Consider the following 23,490-nt stretch of genomic DNA (forward strand, 5'->3'; position numbering starts at 1 on the left):
TGATTGGAAACAATAATCTCCACCATTCCTTAATAATGCCCTTAGTTGTATGAGTTTTTTAATTACTATGTAAACAGTGACATCTGCTGGTAATACTTCAAAAATGATTCATTTCATTTTTGTACCTCAGTACTTAATTTTTCTTCAAACAAAGACAAAGGTGTTTTGTGCCAGCTGCATGAAATTCCATGAGGAATTGACTCAATTTTGCACCCCCTCAGTACCATTGCAAGCGTTCCCCTTTCACAACAGTATATGAACATGAGGTTAGAAGAGGTAGGAGAAGAAGCAGTTTCTTTCTTCTTCATTGTCTGCTGAGACAATGTTTTAATTCCACAGCAAATGTACTTATATCACAATGACTAGGATGCCAAAATAAGTGCTTTGAACTCGAACTTGAAACAAGTTGGCAGCCAATCAAGTTGGAACAAGACTGGAGTTATTTGTTCCATTTGGCAAGTTCTAGTCCAGGCAGCAGCATTCTGCACTAGTCAAAGCTTCCAAATATTTTTCAAAGGCTCTTTTCACATAAAATACACTAGAACAATCCCCTGTCAGGAATGACATCGTTATTCTCACATTTCAAGGATGGGTGCAATGCTCAAACCATAGCAGAAAAGGTAGGAATTGGTTTAATAAAATCCACAATTCTCATCCTTGACCACCAACACCACCATGTTGGACAAGTGTGAGCCCCAACAGTCTTCTAACGTCAGTTCATAGGAGAGTCATCAAACAGCTAAGGGTGACTGACTGGCTGATTTCCTCACTCCACCCCATAATTCAAGCAGTGGGTAGATGGTTTTCATGGCCATCTTTTCTTGCAAAGAAAACCATGAGAAGCTGCATTAGTACAGCCCATGGGAAAAATGCTTCCTTCCATAGACATCTTTTTGAGTGGACATGTGTGGAATTGAGGCTGCTAAAATGCCTAGTTATGAATGTGCTGGGTGATGTCATTTGGAATTCTACCTGATATCATTTGAAATGCTCCAAAGCAGATGAAAGCATTAAAGCACAACATTATGCTCAAACAATGAAAAAGGGGGGATCTCCTCCTCCTATACCAGGGGTCTCAAACCCGCGGTCCGCGGGCCAATTGCCGGGACGGGCGGGGCACGGGGGAGGGGCCCTGCGGCCTTCAAAGTGCTGGCGGAGCCTGGGCCGGCCGCGGGATGAGCAGCCCACCACCATCACGGTGGTAGAATACTTGATGCGGCCCAGCCTCACCCAGACTCTACTTCCAGCAGCCCCCAGGTAAGGTGAGTTTGAGATCCCTGTCCTATACAATGTATTCATTTTTCATATTCTTTAAATGGGTGAAGCTTAGAGTCCAGATGGTTGGTGTAGACATGCTTTTGTGCCTTTCAGACATGTTTGGACTACAACACCCAGAATTCCCAGTCAGTGACCCTGCTGAATAGGAATTCTGGGAGTTGCAGTCCAAATGCCTTTGAAGGCCACCAGGTTGGGAAGGCTGGTGTAGACTAACAGCAAAACTTACATGTCAAGTATTCCTATTTGGCTGATATAATGCTACCTGTTTGGAGACTGGGACATTTATCATTTGTGGAAAGTTAAGTATGGAAGTGTAAAAACAAAGTCCATTCTGTACACTGATATCCCAGTTTTCATCAAGGAAGGTCTGGAGAACATTTGTCACTCCAGACATTGTTGGACAGTGACTCTCATCATCCCTTAGCATTGGTTCCCTTGGCTATGGCAGATAGGAGTTGCATTCCACAAGGGCCACACTTTTCCATGAGGTGGCATATGTAGGATTACAAGGTGGCCATCTTTGCTTCCAGGTACTACCAACAAGACCTAGATTTGTTCAACCCAGTGAAGTTCGTGGATCACATGCATTTTGACCTTGCTCTGAGCCACGTTGCTCTTTTGTGAAGGAAAAATGTGTGCTGAAATGTTGTCGTTCATATTTGTAGCTGATGGAGATCAATAAATGTTAAGTGAGCTGATTGAAACACTGAAACTGTCAAAGATTATAATGGCTAAGGCATGCTGGGATTTGTAGGACTTTTTCCATCTAAACATGGATGGGAATGCAGTCTTAGGAAACTTTTATAGGTGGTGCTGATTTCACATTTTCTCTTATCCTTAAGAAATACACAAAGGGTAAGAAAGAGGCCAATACAAATGTAATGAAAGCAAATGTTCTTGATTTTTAGTGTGTCAGTGTATTCATATTTTAGAGTCATGGTGTACTAACCGATCAAAATCATATGCTACACAGTCTAAGGGTCTGTTTCCTCAGGTGAAATGAAAAGTTTAAACTAATGCTTTGCTGTTATAGCAAGGAGACTTATATAAATGGAATAGAATTCTTGAAAATCTTGTTAGAGATCAATGCTTATACTTATGCTTTGTCGTTATGGTAAGATAAGTTGAACAGAGCTATTTAAGTACAGTGGTACCTTGGCTCATGAACTTAATCCGTTCCAGGACTCTGGTCATGACCCAACTGGTTGTGAGCCAAGTTAAATTTCCCCATAAGGTTCAAGGTAATTAAGGTTAATCCATTCTGTAACTATTTTTTAAATCAGAAAAATATGAAGCAAAGTGACAACAACAAAGATTGCGGCCCTCTCCCCCCGCACCCCAAGCACAAGCTCGGCCATCTCCCCATCTCCCCTGGCATGACTGTGATCGCGCCCGTCATTCCTGCATGAGCCCGTCATCCTGGCGTGCTCAGGGGGCGGGGGAGACGGGTGCGATCGCGGACGCACTGTGAGGGAGAAAAAGGCGCAGATGCGGGTGCACTGCAGGGGAGAGATGGGTACGAACGCAGGCATGCTGTGTGGGGAGAGACAGGCATGACTGTGATGGGGGGAAGATGGCCGAGATCACAGTTGCGCTCCTGCAGGAAAGAAAGGTGCAATCACGGGCACGCTCATGCAGGAAAGACGGGCGCAATCTCAGTCATCTCCCTCCCCGCACTCCCAGCACGATTGCGGCCATCTCGCCACTTGAGGGGTGGGGAGATGGCCACGAGTGCGGTCGCCGCTCAAGGTGGAGTTCGCGACCTGAGTCAAAATTTTTATGAAATTTTTGTTTGCGACCCAATTTGGTTGTGAACTGAGGTGTTCATGAGTCAAGGTACCACTGTACATGATAACTGTGGCTATAGTTAAAACAGCCTCAACATGGAAAGCAGAAAAAATTTAAACATAAGTTAAAAATAAGTTAGTTTTACCATTTCAACAAAGTCAACTAACTGTGTAAAAAGATAACCAGTCAAAGAAATTAATGGTAATTGTAAATTTTATTACACACACCATCTTTTTAACAGAGATAATAACGATGGAAAAATATAGGTAAAAAGGGAATCAAATGTTTGAGAAAATTGCTGGAGATCAGAAGAATCTGCAATGAATTTTAACTAATTTTTTTGAGAAGGAAGAATAGCAATTGCTGGCTTACAGTGACTTTAAAAAAATACTTGACATTCTGAGCAACATTTGTCTAAGAACCCTTGGTGTTTCTTTGTAAATTTTACTTGAATTCTTATTTTTTCTTTTTTCTGTCTTCTTTTTAAACTTTACCATTATTAAAATAAAAAAGATACGTGATGAAATGAGAAGAGAGAAACATCTTTGAAGGTGTCCTTGAAATCAACAGTAATCTGAGTAGCCACATATATTACTGGTCAGAACCTGTATTGTATTTCTATTTAAAGAATAATAATACTTACTTATATTTTTTACCCATAGATATAAGTTAGAACATGCACTTTTTATACGTTTCCACAAAATTTTTATATTCTCTTCAGGTAGCGGTCAACCTACTTTCAAAATGTTTCTGTAGAGAAAAACAAACTTTATGAAAGGAGGCGTGGTGGGGGTGGTGAGAAGAGGCGAATATTAATGAATAAGGAAGCAGGTAACAATGCTAAAATGGACCCGCCAGGTGCTGTATGGAGGATTTCAGTGGCATGGATCTCACCTGTGGCTTGGATAGGTTATTTCAGTGGTTTGGATCTAACCAGTTGGTTGTACTGAGATCCCATTGAAATCACTGTCTTTGCTGAAATCATGACTAACTTTTCACGTAAATTTCAATGGGAGCAAAATGCAGCTGACTTGTTGGCTCAGTGCTGCACTTGTATTTGCTTTTGTAAGGAACATGTTATGAGTGGGGGGTACTGGACAGGAGCTGCAGCGGGGAAATGACCTTTCTCACAATTTCGATAGTCCACGAAGAGCCTTCTGATGCCATCCAGTTCCTGGCAGCCTAACTCTCAATTCGCTGTAGTGAAGTCAACATCTGAAACATTCTTCTGCACGTTAGTTGGCACAGCTAGAAGAAATCAAGACACAAAAGCTTAATTCGTTCTCCATGTTCTCTAAACTGATTTGTGTGTGCAGAAAAGGCCTGTGCCATGAAATTGCTGGAATACGAGTTTCTACACTTGGGTGGAATACACACACCTGTAAGAGCACAGAAAGATATATCTAAGATGGCCTCATCTGCTAGCATGGGTGGAGGAGAAACTTAGGACAACTACAGAAAGAGGGGAGTGGACCATGTCAGCACTCTAGCAGCTCCAGCAGTTTTGAAGAAAGGAGAAACTCTGGTCCAGCTTGCCCTGGCATTCATGCAGAAGGGGAGCTGTTTAAGCTGCTTTCTTCCTAGCCTGACTTGACAGTGGCCACTTGAAATATGAAAGTATCAGACAAGCTTCTTTCCTCCCTAATTGCTACACTCTGCCCTCCAAATACTTCTAAATACACACTATGAAAGAGTGTAAACATTTGCATGCATACACAGACAACCAGAGAGAGTGAGAAAGCACAATCATTTATTTATTTACTTATTTGATTTATAGACCACTCTAATAGCCCTATAGATCTCTATGGATAGTGTACAGTGTAAAAATAAAACAAATACAATTACAATAACTACATAGATGATAAATTTAAAATTACTCACATATGGTAGCAATAAAACCATCATAAAAATTCCTAATAATAGAAAATGAACTGATTTCAATAGTATTCAAACTTTCAAATAATTGGAAAATAGGAATGTGTTTGCCTGCTGCTGGCATGATAATAATGAAAGCACCTGGTATACTTTTGTGGGAAGTCTATTCCATAGGAGTGGTGCAACCACCAAAAAGACCCCTCTTCTATTGGCCATCCCCACAGCTCTTATGGGTATGGCTCTTTGAGAACAGCCTCTGAGCCAGATCTTAGTGGTCAGGTAGGTACATATGGAAGTAGGTATTCTTGCACAGATTTATCTGCCACTTTATTAAATAAGACTTACTTCCAGGTGAATGACTGTGGGATTGCAGAGACAATGTTTTGGTAGAATTTCATCATAAATTAATTATTCTTCTTTTGCATACTTGAGCTCTTGATAGTATGAAAACTGTTAATGCAATCTTATCTGCTGTGATCATAACACTACCTTTTAACTCTTGGTTTCAAAGTTCTGGAACTGCTAATGAGCACGCAAGAGGTTGGCTCTTGAAAAGGAAGAAGGTTCTTGCTGCTTGCATTACTGCTCAGTTCACAGCAAACCTCCACAAAGCTTGTGAAGAAAGTGTAGTTATTCCCAAGATAGCGTTACTTTAAGACGATTGGTAATTGTAGGTGGGTGTCTGGTGCAGATCGGTCATATCTCAACACTACAATCATGAACTGTGGGGGAAAAAATCACAAAGCAAACTGTGGCATGCCTGTGGGGTGATGAAAGAGGTAAAAGAAATAAGAAGAGTGGCTTTACAATGTCAAAACAAAATGCCATATAAAATAATAAAAGCAACTTTTCTTTAAAAAGATGACCACGATGATGGTGGTGGTGGTGGTGGTGAGGAGCAATGCAGTGCTATGTAGGTTTACTCTGAGTAAAGTATCACTGTACACAGTATTTTCCTAAGTGCATTTCTGAAAAAAAATAAACAGTCAGGAAGTACTGTTCAGCTGGAATCTGACTTCTGGTAACTTTATCCTGTCATTCCATGTCCTGAGCTCTGGGATGATCGAGAGGAGATCCTGTCCTCCTCCTTTGTGGCAGCCTTTCAAGTAGCTGAAGAGTACTATCATATCTCCCCTCAGTCTTCTCTTCTCAAGGCTAAACAAGTTTCCAGTTTCAGGATCATCCTTGTTTCCCCCTTCTGAACCCTTTCCAGCTTGTCTACATCTTTCTTAAATTGTGGGGCCCAGAACCGGTCATGGTAACTGCCTATGAGGCCTACCCAGTGCTGAGGAAAAGGGAACTACTACTTTGCGTGATTCTACAACAATTCCAAGATCCTTCTCACTTGCGGTATTGTTGAGCCAGCTATTCCACATCTTGTATTTTGGTTTCTTGCTTTTGGTTTCTTTTTCCAGAACCTGGAAATTATCCCAACTGAAATTCATTCAGTTCTTTGCAGCCCCGTGCTCCAATCTATCAAGATCACCTTGGATCTTCTTTCTATCATCCAGGGTATTAGCTATCCCACCCGGTTTTGTGCCATCTGCAAATCTAATAATCATTCCCTAGACTTCCTCATCCACGTCATTAAAAGAAATGTTGAAGAGCACTGGGCCCAAGACTGAGCCCTGCGGTACCCTGCTTGTCCCCCCCGCCATCCAGTCTGAGAAGGTGCTGTTGATGAGCACCCTCTGGGTCCCATTCTGTAGCCCGATGAGCATTCTCTGAGCCTGCCTCCTCAGTGATCAGCCTCCTTGTACAAATGCAACACAGCAGTCAAGTTAATCCTGTTACAGCTTTCTGGTTAGTCTTAAATGAAGAGATGTTTTCTTACAAAAGAGAGCTTGGCATCACACATTACTTTAATTTGCGTAAGCCAAACTGTTAATGAAAGAAATAGGAAATAACTTGGCTTTGTGCCCCAATTACAGTTTGTGCACTTGAAGTCATTAAGGGAAAAAAATCAGTACACAGAAAGGGCAGACAACCTGTGACACAGAAAGCTTTTGCAGTTCATTTCTGATTTACGGCACAGCACAGTGCAAATTTGTCAAGAAGCTGGCTGTTCAGTCATCCCGAGCCATTGCAAGCCAGGTTGCCTGTGAAGCAGCATGTAAGTTGTTTGTTACTCCTAATATTTTCCAAGTAGGAACATGGCCTGTCCTCAGCAAGAGCCAGAAATGCCATTTACATCACCCCTCCCTAATCTGGTGCCTGAGAATTGTCCTGGCTGGGAATTACAGGAGTTGCAGTCCTACACATCCGGAGAGCTCTGGAGAGTGCCAGGTTGGGAAAGGCTGATTTAGATCCTAGGATGTTCCATTCATGATGGAGGCAGACAGGCCATGCTCCCTGCAAATCAGAATCAAAAGCCCTGCTTTTGTAGTGAACAGGGGTGATACTTGGATACGTATGTGAGCCCCCAAGGCTGGGTCCATCTAGGAAGAAATGAATCTTCTAAACTCGAATTCAGGAGAAGGCAACTGGGTTTCCTTCCGATGTGTTGGGCTTCACTTCTTGCAAGCTCCCAGACAGCATAACCAATGGTCAGGAATAATGGGAACTGTAATCCAAAAATCCGAAGGGCACCAGGTTACCTGCTTCTGGCCAAGCTCATAATTGGCTTCCATGCTGGGGCAGAGCCAGATACCAGGCAGCCTTGGAAGACATGCAGTCTGCAGCAGGGGTAGAGTGGCATTCAGTCCCAATAGCAGGTGTGCAATTTGGATGACCTACAGGTTGAAGGCTAGCAGCAGCCCAAGGAGGGAACTTCAGGCATTGCATTGTGGGAGATGAAACGTGACAGCTGCCTGGTATCGAGCAGCTAAAGAACCGCTCGGCTCGTGGCTCAGCCAAGGGTGGCCAGGTTTTCAGGGGACATGGCTTTGTCTCAGAGAGCTGGCAGAGGACAGTTCTCTATCTGCAGGCTGTCCAGATCAAAAAGAAAGAACTGTAAGAGGGAGAACAGGGAGGGGTCTTGAATCTGCCCATCCACAGTTAGCACCCAGACAGTGTAATGAGCAGGCACACAGCTCACACGGTCAGTCTTCCCCTTTATGGTGAAATGAACAGTGTTCCTTTTAAAATTAGAATTAGTATTTCTGAGTTTACATCTAACCACCTATATTTACACATGCAGAGTTAGGCAAATTTGGTTACCCCTTTTGGAGTGATGTGTTTTCTCTTTTTTGGTGATGCACACATGGTAATCCTAGCACCGTCACCTGTCAGATAAGTTTGCCAGGGCCAGTTGTCACAGTGCCAGGAAGCCCAAGCTTCAGCAGGAGAATACAGAAGACACTGACAAAGCTGGGGCACATGGCAGCAAGTGGTAGATGGGACAGATGAGTGACCCTGTGGGTTCTCACAACTACCCAATGTGTTGGGAGCGCACGCTGGTTCTGTACATGGCCCAGCTGCAACTGCCTGTAGTTCTCACTTTGCTTACCAGCAATCTTAGTAGTGTTACAAGAAGCCGGCAACAGAACTGCAAAATTCCAGCATCAATTTGACATAATTCCTGGACTGAGCCTGTTGGCAGCTGCCCAATACTTATAGATATATTACATATTGCATAATTGTTCCTTTCCCACTTAAAGTAAGGTTTGTTCCACCCTTAGCCATTAAGATATCACATTACAGGTACTGGATTCAGATAAGCGCTACTATAGAGTGATGAGAAAATCTGTCTGGCAAGCATCCAAGTCCCCCGCCCCCATCCTCCAAATTCCAAACTGTGCTCTTCACAGAGGGTGCGATGCAAATAGAAAACTCACATGAAACAAGCTGAGCCTGATATATTTAGCTCACGACTAGAGTGTGCCTGGCAGATTGCCTGTTCTTTGGGTTCAGTGGTGCCCTGTACCCGTATCATGAAAGCAATCCCAGATAGGTGGTTCAGTCTGTTATCTCCTCTCTGATACTGCTGGCAAACTGAAGCCTCATGCACCAGAGATGGAACACTGTCAAGTGTGGACATTCCTTTCGGTTCCTTTCCATGATTGACAAGCAAGGCCATCTGCATGCTGTGGTTGCCTACGTAACTGGGAGAGAGAGAGAGAGAGAGAGAGGAGGGGGGTGGAGAAAGGGAGGGAACAGAGAAAAAGGAACACGGGGCGCTACCTGCTCCATCGAACCGGTCAGAGCACTGGTCCATCTCGCCCAGCATTGCTGAACGCGCCTGGAAGTGGCTCTTTGGGATTTTGGACCAGATTCTTTCCTAACACCACCTGAAGGTGCCAGGGGTTAAACCAAGGACCCTGCAAGTGCCCTGCCAGTGAACTATGGCTCTTCCCTCTGTCTCGAAGATAGGAGAATAGGGTCGGCCTTGTATGCGACACTCAGGGCAGGTTCACACAATCACAGAGGGAAAATAAGCCACAGTGCTTTATGGTTTATTAAATAAGCCACCTTGCATGGCCTACTTAAGGGTCTTGCACCCAGGGCAATGGCCTTGTGTGGCAGCTGAAGGGCGCTGTCAAAGGGCATCGCCTGTTTGGTGCCCGTTTGCCGCTGGTTCAGTGTAGGTTCAGGTCCCAGACTTTTTTTTTCTTTTTTGGGGGGTGGGGACAAGAATATTGGAGTTCTGTTAAGTTCTGTTGTATTTGGTTTTATTGGACTGTGATCATTTTACTGTTTCATGTTTTAAATTTGTTCTCTATTTGTTGACCACCCAGAAAGCCCTGCAGGCTATGGGGTGGTATACAAATACAATATAAATAAATAATACATATTGCTTCCATGCACCTGCTTGGTTCTTAGATGAGTTTAGGCACTTATTCATCATCATCATCATCATCATCATCACTATTACATTTCTATACCACCTATAGTCAAAGCTCTCTGGGCAGTTTAGTCATAGAATCATACACTCATCACCCATCCTGATTTTCACCAGGCCTGACCCTGCTTAGCTTCCAAGATTCGGCAAGATCAGGCACTTCAGGCTACATGATGCCCCTATCCAGAAAGGGTGTTTGGGTGGAATGGTTTACAAACCATCCTGAAAACCACAGCCTGTTCTAGGGTTTCAGAGTGCTTGTTAACCAACCCAGCCACCCACACCCAGCTTAGCCATCACAACAATGAGCATCCAGTGAGGGTGATTAAGCCAATTAGCTGGTTCATGAGCAAATATGTGGGGAGGGGAAAGAAGCCACTTTGGCTCACTCCATGGTCATGCAAACCTGCCCACTATCCAAAATGACTTCTACTCGTACCCTGGTTGCCCTCTAGATGAGTTGTCCTGCTGGCTAGGAATGATGCCAGCGGCAGTCCAGATGTGGTCCAACACATCTGGAGTTCAAGAGAGGTTGTGAAGTATGACTTCTGAAGGGCAGTAGAATCTTATGACCAATTGATAGGCAATAATGTGCAGCTTTGCTGCAATAAGGGAAATGGTAGGAGATAAAGCACTGACTTCAGGAGATCCCACAAGATTGTATGGGGCAGCCTTCTTCCATCTGATGCCTTCCGGATGTGTTGGACCACCATTCTCATCTAGCAATCACTGCATTACCTTTTTGTATAATTTCCTCTCTATAATTTTCCTTTCCTGATTTTTTCTTTTGCAGCAGACATGCAGTTTTGAAACTTTGAGGTTATTACCAACAAATAGTTGAGTATCACTTAAAGAAAGTTGTTCTTTCCATTTTTATTAATACATTTTATTCATACTTTGTTCCTCTTGCATGAACCCCAGGATAGCATATATGGTCATCCTCTGCTCCATTTTATCCTCACAACAACCCTGTGAAATAGTTTAGACTGAAAGTCAGTGACTGGTCCAAAGTCACTTGGTGAATTTCATGACCAAGTGTGGACTAGAACCTGGATCTCCTGAGTCCCAGTCCAACACCACACTGGCTATTTTCATGGTATAACCTTCCCACACAAAAGTAACTTCCATGTAGTAATTGTTCAATAAGAGAGAGCTTCAAGATCAGCAGAGTTTGTGAAACCTGCTGTCTATAAAGAGGACCAAGCAGTTGGGTTTTCTGACTCTGCAGAATCAGTGTAACCTTTCCAAGTTACAGTCTAATATAATTCCAATGGCACAGAATCTTTTCTGCCCTGACTCATATTACTGCAACCTCAGCAGCTTCTCTCTATAATTGCATAGTTCTCAGGCACTGAGCAAAAAACTGACTTGGGGCCACAATTTACATTTTACCACGTTCATTTTCTTAAGCACATCCAAGCGTGCATTCACAAGGTCAGCCTTATGATGTGACTCCAGCCCAGGGGCCACTATTATGGAGGCAGCAGATAGACAAAGGGGGTGGGGAGGGTGAAAGAGTTTTGACTCCTGTTTGCTCCCTTCCTGTTGGAATCCTATGATAAAATCATGCATTTGGCAGAAGACTGGAGTGTCTGAAGATTTCTGAACAGAAAAAAGTGGAAAAAAATATTTCAACAGAAGTAGTAGGTGGGGAAGAGGTAAATAACCACTTTCCCACTCTGTTTCTTCCTCCCATGGCTAGGATTCCCATAAAAAGAGCGGAGGGAGGAAAATAGAGGTGCAAAACAGGGAAACCCTTTTCAGCCCACCATCCAGATCACACACACCTCTTGCAACCACTTTGTAGATGCTGGCCAGACAGCTGGATTCTCAGTTGCAATTTTGAGAAAAACATATCAAAGTCAACAAAAGATTAGCCAAATGTTGAAGCAATCCCACAACCAGTTTTCTGGGTCATAGTATGAAATCACCAGAACTTTTTAATTTGGATCCCAACCTTGAGATTTGCATGGGTTCTAGGCTTCTGCAATCTAATGACAGGTCTTAGGCTTAAGTCTCACCACCAGTTTGAAAAGCTCAGATGAAAGTTGTATGCCGAAGCAGGTCAGAATCAAGCCAGCACATATAAGCTGGGCAGAAACTTGGCTCATGCCTCATCGATGGTGTGACAGAGTTTGAGAAAGTGTGGCACAAAGGATGACTAGATGGGGAAATTACTTCTGTTTCAAGTTCGGTCTAATAGCTGGTTTGTTTCTGAAGGTATAATTGCAGTGGTGGAAACTTTCTGAGAAGTTACCAAGGCATTAACCCACACACTCACACAAAGCACTTACCTCCAGAGCCACTGGTTGGTGGACAATCACCCATTTAAAGGCTGCTTTTCCTCTGAAAACACTTGTGTGGGAGGATATATAATCACAGAGTCTGAAGAAACTTCAAAGGTCATCTAGTCCAACCTCTTGCCATTGCAGGAATTCCACTGCTACAGCATCCTTGATAGTAAAGATGTATCTGTAACCCTTATATAGCTTGTCCTTTCACTCCTCAGTCCAAGTTTTAAACACATATAATTATACTTGTCTACATTCATCCTTTCCTGGTCTCATTTCTGCTTCACTCCCTCAGCTGTTTCCACATTCACTTTGACTGTAAGCTCCTTGCAGGAAAAGATCCACCTGTCTTGTCTTCATCCACCTGTCTGTAAGCTGCCATACCTGTGTATATATGTGGAGAGTACTGCAATTCGGTATGGTGGACAGACTACTTGATGCTAACATTTAAACTACTTTGAGCCCAGGTTCCCACAATCCTTTCCAGCATTGTTTGTATTTATTTAAACTTCTGTTGTTACAAGCCATCAGGTTGTTTCCAACCCTATAAAATGAATGCATTCCCAAATGTCTTGTCCTTGACAGCCCTGCTCAGCTCTTGTAAACTCAAAGCTGTGGCTTCCTTTATGGAATAATTATAATTACTGCATAATTCTATAATTTCTTTACAATTGTTGTATACATACTTGGCTACCCCAGTGTTGGTTTCTTAGGTGGCAAGCCTAAACACAACTAAAGATTGTACCCTAGACATGTGAGTTGGCCACATGAAGGACTGAATTAGTCATTAGCACTCTTAATAGGCAATGTACTTTCTGATCCTTACACCACTGCTATTGTGAGGTAAGTCATCATTATTCCCATATTACAGATTTTCCAAAAAATCATGACACTGAACTTTTAGTTGGTTCAGTGCATTCCATTCTGTTTCTTATCTGAACCCAGCTTTTACAAGCCCAAACTCGATATGCTGTATTGACTGGAATATGCTGGCTCTCTCTGAGCAGCTTCACACAATCACACATCTGTCCCAGTGGTGTCAGTTGTGCTTCTTGGAATTACAATTACATCCAGGGGGCATGGTTGATCATGGTACCCAAACCCCGTGGTGCTGGCCGGGGGGGGGGGGTGCTTACAAACCTCGAACACTGCTAGAACAAGCCATGGATTTGGAGCTGGTTTATTAACCCTCCCAGCCCCATTAGGTTCTGACGACACAACAAACTGCGCATAATAATTCCACAACACATACTAGCACATGCAGGGCAACAAAATAAGCTATGGGGCCTTATTTTCCTTTCCCAGTTATGTTATCAAAACCCACTTTGTATCTTGCATAGCCTGTATAGTCTTAGGTCATGGGTGCTCTTTATTTCTTGAAAAGGGAGCTCCTTCACAAAATATTGGAAATCTTCCTGCAAGTTCATCTAACTTCTGGGTTAAGCATCTGTTAATAGACCAACTGTGTTTGTACTCAGGGCTGAGTCAGCAGGTGAGGAAAATTAAGTTACATTTTAATTTAATTGTATTTATATTTTATGGAAGGGGGTGGTTTGGTTTGGTTTGGTTTGGTTTGGTTGTTTTTGTTACCCACCAAAGGCCTTCAGCATAGAGTGGCCTATGCATATACACCAGCCTTCACCAATCTGCTCTGCCAGTGTGTGGTTTACAAATCCCATCATCCCCATACAGCAGGAATTTTAAAAACACTTGGGCTTTTTGTTTGTCTTGAGTAAGCAGAAATATGCGCAAGGAGGAAATTGCAGCTGAAATCTAGCCTGGAGAAAAAAGGTTATTTAAGCTGAGGCACAAAAGTTTATCACATTTTCTTCTTGGTGGTAATGAGTGCATTCCACTTTGCCTGCAGCGTGTGCCATCTGCTGGTTCTTTTGGAGTCTTCCACGCTCCAGTCTACCTTGTATTCAAGTCCAAGTTGCCCACACCAGAATGTGCCAGCTCCTTTCTAACTACTGCTGACAAGCAGGGTGTTTTCAGGGTGTTTTCTATTGTGTGATTCCATTGCCTGGTTCACATAATTTTACAGAAGGCCCAGACGGGCAGGTTCCCAGTATTTCATCAGCACAAATGATGGGGCAGCATCCTCCACCAAACTGAAGGCAAAAGTCTAGATTAGGGCACACAAGTCACATGGTACAAAATTCTCTGCTTCAGCAAAGTGCTGCTTCCTCCTAGCATTGCCACCTGAGAATACTGAATCACCTTGCCTGAGGGCAGGGCTAGTTCTCCTGTGCCTGTAGAGATGCCGGCAACAAGCATATGGAGTTTGCTACGAGATCCATGACCAGTGCCCAAAATACCATGGGACCTGAGGAAACCAGCCCTCTTACCTTTCACCTGCAGCTCATTTATTACTGTTTTGAGGAGGCTAAGACCAAGTCAGGATATAACCAAGCGAGCAAATCCAGGGCACAGGACTCCTAGATTTGATCAAGTGTTTTATGTTTCTCCTCATAACTCAGGCACTGTACATGACATGACATGCATCTTCACCACGGGATGGAAAAAGAGGTCTCTTTGCAGGTACAACATACCACACTGGCTTCCATATTTAAAAAAAAAAACTTTTTTTTACTTTTTAAATGTTGTATTTAAATTATTTCAATATGTCATCAATGCACTTTTGCTTATGTACTTTCGTACTGCAAATAACAAGACACTAGTATTCTCTTGATTTAATTCCTATCATAATCAACCACACCAATCCCGAAAAGTGTTACATTTCAAAAAAGGCAAACATTTGCTTCTCTTGCAAATCTTAGCTTTTAAAACCCCTTTCCCTAATTCTACAAACCTTACTACAAATTCTACTGCAAACCTTATTAAAGCAATTTCTTAAACTATATTAAGTATTCTGGCATTGGTCCAGAACTTAATGTTTTGCCTAAGCCTGAAGTGATTCAGTCAAGCTGTTGTTCCTGAAATTGCTGTTACAAGTGTTGCCTTGAGTTTTTGAAAATGCTTGGATGCATATTGCCATATTTATAGAATAAAGAAAGCTAAAGAGTGCTGACTCATGGAGACAGGCTGGTAGGCTGGGAAACATGAGATCAAGCTTCTGAATCTCCCATTCTGATCACTCTGTCGAACTACGAATGTGGCGATCCTATGAGTCGTTTGAGCAACACAACCCATAGGATTATGCTCTACTGGTCCAGAGCCAATACCATATCACACCTGGACGGGCTATAGCAACCTCCCTCATTCTGGTGCTTTCCAGATGCTGGACTGACACTTCCATGCTCCCAGCCACCACAGCCTATGACCATCATGCTAGGGAATTGTGGGGTCATGGATCAAGCAGCAAAAAGCTGCCACGTGCAGGGAGAGATTCAAGCTCATTTGCTGGAGAAACCACACACTTTTCTCCCAACTACAGAACAGAACTGGGAAAAAGACCTAAATGTAGGTAATGCTCTACATAAATGCCTAAACAAGAAAAAAATGACAGTATGCATCGGCAAATTAGTTGGTTACTTTCTCAAGGAGTAGCAGTAATCCCTTAAGCTTACATTAGGGGCACTATTAAAATTATAGCTATACATTATTTTCCAGTGAGTGTTCTTGTTACATACTTACAGTCACACACTATAGCAGTGATCTTTTAAACTTTCATTAGTAGCGAAGATGAATATGAACCCCATGTAGCATTTAGGCATTGCAAGTCATTCACCAGGTCATGGAAGTCACAAGCCTATAGATTTTCTTCCGGATTGTTTCAAAGGTCACATCACACAGGGCTTCCTGTTATATATTCGTGCTGGTGCTGAAACCCATATTTAGCCTGACAGAATGTAACGAGGGAATGATTGCCAACTAACATAGTAGGACAGACCTCTTAGCCAGGGACAAACTTCAAGATCAATAACAAATATATCTGGGGCAGGGAGAAGTAAAAGAAATCTAAAGTACATATAAAAGTGTTGCTTTCTGTTACTAACATTGATCTTGGGACTGCAGGTGGCGCAGTGGTTTAAACCACTGTGCTGCTGGGCTGGTTGATCAAAAGGCTGCCGGTTCGAATCTGCACAACGGGGTGAGTTCCCGTTGCTCCATCCCAGCTCCTGCCAACCTTGCAGTTTGAAAGCATGCAAATGCAAGTAGATAAAAAGGTACCCCTTCGAAGTGCACGTAACAGCGTTCCGTGCACTTCCGTGTTTAGTCATGCCGGCCACATGACCACGGAGACTGTCTGCGGACAAACGCTGGCTCCCTCGGCTAGGAAACGGAGATGAGCACCACCCCCTAGAGTCAGGCATGACTGGACGTAACGTCAAGGGGAAACCTTTAACCTTTAACTTTAACATTGATCTCAAGCCCTAGAGAGAGAAAGATAATGAAAGATCAGCCCTATATGGGTGCTATGTCGATTGAATAGCCACTGCCTTTAGCCTGGCCACCCCTATTAACTGCACTGTATTAACTTCTGTGGGACAGCAGGTGGCGCAGTGGTTTAAACCGCTGTGCTGCTGGGCTAGTTGATCAAAAGGCTGCCGGTTCGAATCTGCACAACGGGGTGAGTTCCCGTTGCTCCGTCCCAGCTCCTGCCAACCTTGCAGTTCAAAAGCATGCAAATACAAGTAGATAAAAAGGTACCCCTTCAGTGGGCAGGTAACAGCGTTCCGTGCACTTCAGTGTTTAGTCATGCCGGCCACATGACCACGGAGACTGTCTGCGGACAAACGCTGGCTCCCTCGGCTAGGAAACAGAGATGAGCACCACCCCCTAGAGTCAGGCATGACTGGACGTAACATCAAGGGGAAACCTTTACCTTTACCTGTATTAACTTCTGTTCAGCAAAACACCTGTAACAGCGAGCATTCTCTGTGTGTGGGGCTTTCATGCAACTGAGAAGCCAATTTATCAGGGTCCTAGATTGCATAAGAGGATGGATAAATGCACAGCACAACTACTATCCCTTTCAGCACAGATATGCCCTTTGCAGAAGAATCATGCAAATAGGGTTCTGGATATGAAAAATCAAAGAGCTTGTGGGAAGAGGTGCAAGAGAGATGAAGGTTAGGAAGAATGGTGAGAAATATATCAGGAGTGAAGCAGTGTTGCCAGCAGCAGAAAGAGGGAGTGAATTTTTTTTAATTTTTATTTAAAACGTTTCTATGCCATCCCTTCATGCCTCGGCATCTCAGGATGGCTTACAACATAGAATTAAAACAATAAAACAGTAACAAATACAGTAAAATTATATAAAAACCAAAATCAAAACAAAAAGCGACTGTTAATGATAAAATTAATTTTTAAAATAGCCATTAAATAAAAAGATTTTAACCTGGTGCCGAAAAGAATATAGACTTGGCACCAGGCACACCTCTCCAGGGAGTGCATTCCATAACCTGGGTGCCACCGCAGAGAAGGCCCTGCTCCAGGTAGGTGTTCTTTTTATCTCCTTAGAACAGGAGGGCTCCTGGAGCAAATCCTCTCCCGCAGATCTCAAGGGGCATGAGGGCATGTAAGGGAAGAGGAAGTTAGTTAAGATGATTTGTTTTTTACTAAAGTACAATATGGCAGCCCAGGGAAACTTGATGACTGAGGTAAAGATAAAGTGACGGCAGCCCTTCATGTCACATGTCATCATCGACCAGAGATTGCTGAATCTTACTTCAGCAGCAGAGGTGGCCACTGATGGCAACTCGCGATCTTAGAAGGTGTGTTGCAGCACCCAGAGCTGCCCTCCAAAACCTCACTGCTGCTCCCCATATTTGCCGCTGGAGGTTGCCACTTCACTGGGCCTGATGACGGGTCAGCCCTGGTGACTTCCACCTCCATTTCCAATGTTGCTTCATAAAGACCAGGAAAAACATAGTGCAGATAGAGCAGCACGTACAACATGCCTGGCAACCAGCCAGCAGATTGACACACGTCATCTACTGACACATGTGCATCCAAGCCTTATTTCAAGGAGCTCAGTGTGGCACAGATGGCTGTTGTCGCATATGTTCCTCACAACAACCCTACAAATACTGATGAGGCCATCAGAGAAAAAGAAGCAGTCCTTCCATGGAGCCCATAACCTGCTGAACAACTAAGAATCCACTGCTAAATTTGATTTTTTGCTCCTCTCTCTCAACTCTCTTTCCTTTTATACTGTGTCCTTTAGACTGTAACACTGCAGGCCAGGACTGCCTTATTTCTTATCTTTGCAAACTATTGTGGAAGCCTTTCTAGAGAAAGGGAGGGATTTAAAAAATAATAATAAAAATAATGGCAATTGCTGGAAGGTTATATTTAGTGAATTAGGCTGTAATCCTATCCATGTTTACACAGAAAAAAAAGATACCACAACTCCCAGCATTTCCCACCCTTACGGGCGAAAGGAGAATTTGGACCTAGGACTCCCTGATTATACCACCTTATCACACTGGGTTCTGGTGCTCTGGAATGCCTATAATGGGAAGACCTATCATGGGACTGACAAGACTACACCACCGGTCCTCACAACCAAACAAAACAAAGCCCAGGTACACAGAACTGAATTTGTTCACATTCCTCTTTTGTCACCCTTCCCATTTTTTGCCAATTTGTATTGCTTTCATTTGCTTTCCTTGCTATTTTCCCTCCCCGCTCCGTCTCCTCTGTTCTATCCTCCAAACAAGACTGTACGAGAGCTGCGCCATGTCTGAAAAACACCATGCATATGAATAGTGCTGCATGAAAAACAGTACATGTTTCAGGTCGCAGTCCTATCCACAATTGCTTTGGAGTAAATCTCTCCGAACTCAGTGGGCCTTATTCCTAAGTAGATGGGTGTCAGATTATTGTTGTTGTGTGTCATCAAGTCATCTCTGACTTATGAAACCTCATGAATGAAAGCCCTCCAAAAAGTCCCATTTTCCCTTTTGTCTTCTGCCTTCGATTTTCCCCTAACACGGTTGTCTTCTCCAGTGAATCCCACCTTCTCATGATGTGCCCAAACTATGACAGCCTCTGTTTTGTAATTTTTACTTTTAGGGAAACCTCTGGCTTGATTTGATTGCACTGTTCTTTAATAATTTAATTTCTATACCACCAAATAGTCTTACAGCAACACATAAAAACGCAATATAAAATACAAAAAATTAAAACATTATTTTTAAAAAGGTTAAAGAGTGATACCTCAAGGTAAGTTATTGCGCATAGAAGGGGAATCAATCTAAACTGTTGAACGATTACCCAGACTGAAGAAACCTTGATAGCCGTTGTTATTTCTCTTCAGTTTTGTTATTTTGTTAACGGGCAATGAAATAATGGAACTAGCAGACGCCATCCTTTATCAATCTCATAATACTTAAGAACATTAGCACATCTTTTATTTTCATACTATAGCTAATTCTAATGAATATTCTTTGTTCCAGACAACACCACTCCAAAATGGCCTGTATTCTAGAGGTTTTTTGCCTTTCGACAACAGACTGCAAAAACAGAAACGTGTAAGAAACCCCTAACCCCCACCTCTTTCTTGTATATTAGGAAACTGCCCACCCATGCTTGTACATTTCACATTGTATCAAAGCTTTCCACAGAACTGCTATGTTCCCCATTCCTTGAATCATCCCAGTGACATGTAAAACTTCTCAGAGAATGTTTTCCCTTTCTTGAAAAGAAAATGGCAGTGCAACATAGCAAAAGATGCAGTTTGCAAAATATGATACAATGCATCCCCAAAGTTCACAACAGCATAAAAGTTATGGATATATGTTACACTTCGTATTCAAAATGTGGCAAAAAGGCTGAAAATCCATTACAATCAACAGAACTTAAAGTACTTGCCAATATTCACCAGTCCATGTAAAATAAAAATAAAAAAGGTGGGGATACATACAGACATGAAAAATCAGACTTATGGAAAAGAGATCTATCTGAAACTTCTACAAGCCATATTAAGAATACCTTCTTTGGATCTACCAAAATGTCACAAAAGCTTGTGCATTTTTGTGCTATTTTTAACCATCACAGGACCATGCAGTGAAAGTATCTTGAGTCCTTGCAACCCAGTTTTGGCATGCCCTCCCCAAAGAGCCATACTTGGCATCTACAGTGTTGCATTGTTGGTGCAAAGTGAAGATCTCTTAATTCTCCCAAGCATGTCAGTTCTTCAGTTTTCTTCTTTTAAAACATGTTGTATTGTAGATGGCAGAAGAAGAAGGGGACGGCAGAGGATGAGGTGGCTGGATGGAGTCACTGAGGCAGTTGGTGTGAGCTTGAGTGGATGGTGGAGGACAGGAAGGCTTGGAGGAAGGTTGTCCATGGGGTCGCGATGGGTCGGACACGACTTCGCGACTAACAACAACATTGTTAGATCCTTCAACGGCTGTTGGCTCTTGGATTTACATTGTAGCTTTAAACTTTTAACCGTTTTAGGTTATGTTTTGTTATGTTTTTGTATTTTGTGGAGTTAGGTGTTATGAAGCATCCGTACTATTTTGGCTATTGGCACAGAAATGCAATAAAGGGGAAAAAATTAAAATACCTGTTGCTGAGTTGGATTTGCTGTTGTTTGTTTTGGTTTTTGTTTTGGTTTTACTCTTCCCCCTCAAAGCTGACACGGCTACCTTTTGCCTTTTTCTATTTAAAAAACCGCGAAAGGTTCCGCTCCATGATATGCCTCTTGAGATACACTGGAGGGGCATTTGTACTGGCTCGAGATCGCTAGCATTTACCCGCTTTGAAGCATGTCCTCCAATTGGGTTTATTTCCGCACGCCCTTCGTACTTCTGCCTGAGATGTGTGCCCTACGGGCACCCCCTTTGCCCCTACCCCCGCGGCTTTCCCGGTTCCCACCGGCCGGAGCGCCCCCGCGCTCCGCCTGCAGCCGCCGAGGACCTGTCCTCGCGCACTCCGGCAAGGGGCACGGCAAGGGCAGGCGAAGAGGCGCGCGGGCGCGGCAGCGGCAGAGCAGCGGAAACGCCCCCTCCGAAACGGGCACACAGGGCGAGCGCATCTGGAGGCCACGCCCCTCTCGCCCGGACTCTATGTCTCGGGTACTGTAGAGCGGCCGAGCACGGCGTGCGCGCGCACCGCGCTGCTCGCACTCCCTCGCTCCGCTGCCCGGCGCGCAGTGCATGCTGGGCCACCGCTCCCTCCTCCCAGGTCCTCCGAGGCTGCGCCGCGGTAACATCCGTGCCTCTTGGCTTTCTTTCTTTCTTTTTCGCTTTTTCCTTTTCCTCCCTTCACCGCCCTCCCCGCAGCCCCGCTCCAAGATGGTGGCGTTGGGTTCGGGGTGATCCAAGAAGAAAAGGCGGAGGCGCAGCGCGGCCCTGCTCAGCCATTGCCATCATCTCGACAGCCACGCGCACGCCTAGAGCGCCGGCGGCCTTCCCCTTCCCAGGCCTAGCCTGGCCTGGCCGAGCGCCGTCCCCGCCTGAGCCCTGTGCCTCCCTCCCCGCGCGCCTCGAGTCCCTGCCCCAGCACGGCGGCCTGACCCAGGCAGCGGCAAACGGAGGAAGGACCGCTGCCGGCCCGTCTTCTCTGCGTCAAGGGCTGCCCGGCCTTGCAAGAGCCTGCCGGGCCCAGGGCGGGAAGCGACAGCGACAGGTAAGTCGGGGGCCGAGCAGGTCCCGTGCTCAGCTCGCGATACGCCGGCCCCTCCGCCTGGGGCACGATCAGCGGGTGGTGGGGGAGGGAGAAGGGGTCCTGCCCAGCCGAAATCTCCCTTCGAGGGCCGGGTCCGTCCCGGTGCCTCCCGCTTTATTTGGGAGAGGCCACTTGTTCGTTTGTTTAAGGAAAGTGGCCGGGGGAAATCTGGAGGAGGGGGGCTGGTTTCTTTACTAGAATATTTTCGCGCTGTATCTACTGCAGGCAGGGCGATAGATTGGGGGAGAGAAACCTGTAGTACCGTAGAGGGCAGCGCGATCTCAGATACTACCCGACAGGTAAAAGGAATGGGACGTTAAGATAATTTGAAAGTACGAATTTAGAAGACTGTGTAGGCTGTTTTACTTGTGCAGCCTTAGGCTGCAGTCTTGCATTCATTTACCTGCGAATAAGTGTCATTTAGCAAAATGCAGTTTTGTATATATTGGGCTGTAAGAATGGGAAAACTGAACTGTGGAATCAGACCAAAGGTCCATTAAGTTCCCACCTACTTCTCTGTCTCCCAGCCCCTTATATGCACGTGAGTGGGTGTTTGTTTACCCATAGATGTGTATTTGGTTTGTCAAATCTGCCCTCTTTTGTTCCTCATGCAAATATTTGGATGTAGCTGTATCTAAGGATCAGGAATGATTTGCCCATGAGCTTCTTTTCTGCATGGACATGTTGATTAGTTTGTGTTTTAGTGCAGGGTTGCATCAACATTTAGTTTGCACAAATGTTTTGTTCATCAGTTTCCTGCTGAAATTAGAAATTCACATGTACACATTTTTGCAACAGCTATCAGCTATTTCTGCTTTTATTGGGCAACTCTATCCCATGGCCCCTACCCCTAGCTGAATAAATGCATTTCTGTAAATATAAGCACCACAGCTATGACTGACTTTTCATTGTCATAAACTTTGGTTCTTAAAACTAAAAAAAAATGTATAAAGTATTGTAGCAGTCATTCATGTGGTCATATAACCAACTTTGCCAAAACAAACTTAGCTTACACTTAATCTTTTCAAAAAGAAAATAACAAATTCTGCATAATTTCCGTGGAATCAAATTTAGCTAGTCTTATATCTTGGCAATTATGTGACTAAAAACTTAGACACTTATGTTACTTCAGTTAAAAAGAAAGAAAGTCTTCATATATCTTGTACACACACACACACACACAATATTTATAATCTGGTTGGGTCCTAAACCTAAATACCACATAAAACATTTTCTAAAAGTGGAAGTAGCCTGGATGTTTCAACTGGGATACTCGATGTACCTGAGTAGATATAAATGTTCACTTTGGTCCTGTTGATCGTTTTGGATATCTGAGTTGATGCAATAAGGTGTTTATTCTGATTGAAGGTCACTACTGTTATGCAGTTCAAGCAATTAGAATTAGATTGGCACTATACTGTGAAATACCCAGTGTTTCAAAATAATGCAGGCTTGTTCACACACAATGCCAAACCATAGTTTAAGAATGTAAGAGCCATGCTGGATGAGATAATGCATCAGAGCAATCCTGCACAGTGGCCTGTCTGATGCCCATTAGAATACCAACAGCGACCTCTTGCTTGTGTTCCCCAGCAACTGGCATACAGAAACACACTGCCCCTGATAGTGCAGATGATATATCATGATCTCAACTAGTAGACATTGATATCTGCATGCTCCGTGAACATAGCAGTCTACTACTGAGTGACGATTTGGTTTGTGCAAGGTGCATGTGGCAGCAGTTTGAATATGCAACTCCTGCTCAGGTGTTCAGTCATGCAAAACCCCTGCTTGCTCAGTTTGCAAGGGTTAAGTAGCCTTCATATTTCTCATGCTTGCTGGATTTGTACAACATAGGAACCCCTGGGCAGTGGTTGCATATACAGCCTTACA

At 43.9% G+C, this 23,490-nt stretch overlaps 1 protein-coding gene across 3 annotated transcripts in view; it reads left to right on the forward strand.

The window, feature by feature from the left end:
- The first annotated feature begins 21,086 nt into the window (after positions 1-21,086).
- Positions 21,087-23,490, forward strand: part of UBE3A (ubiquitin protein ligase E3A) — a 46,795-nt gene continuing 44,391 nt past the window's right edge. For all 3 annotated transcript variants that reach the window (XM_044433364.1, XM_044433383.1, XM_044433373.1), the window contains exon 1: positions 21,087-21,558. The gene's annotated coding sequence lies outside the window, so the exon portion shown is untranslated. The remainder of the gene's footprint in view (positions 21,559-23,490) is intronic.

The sequence above is a fragment of the Varanus komodoensis genome, unplaced genomic scaffold, assembly GCF_004798865.1.
Source record: "Varanus komodoensis strain SLA01 unplaced genomic scaffold, ASM479886v1 scaffold1, whole genome shotgun sequence".
In the NCBI taxonomy this organism is placed as follows: domain Eukaryota; kingdom Metazoa; phylum Chordata; class Lepidosauria; order Squamata; family Varanidae; genus Varanus; species Varanus komodoensis.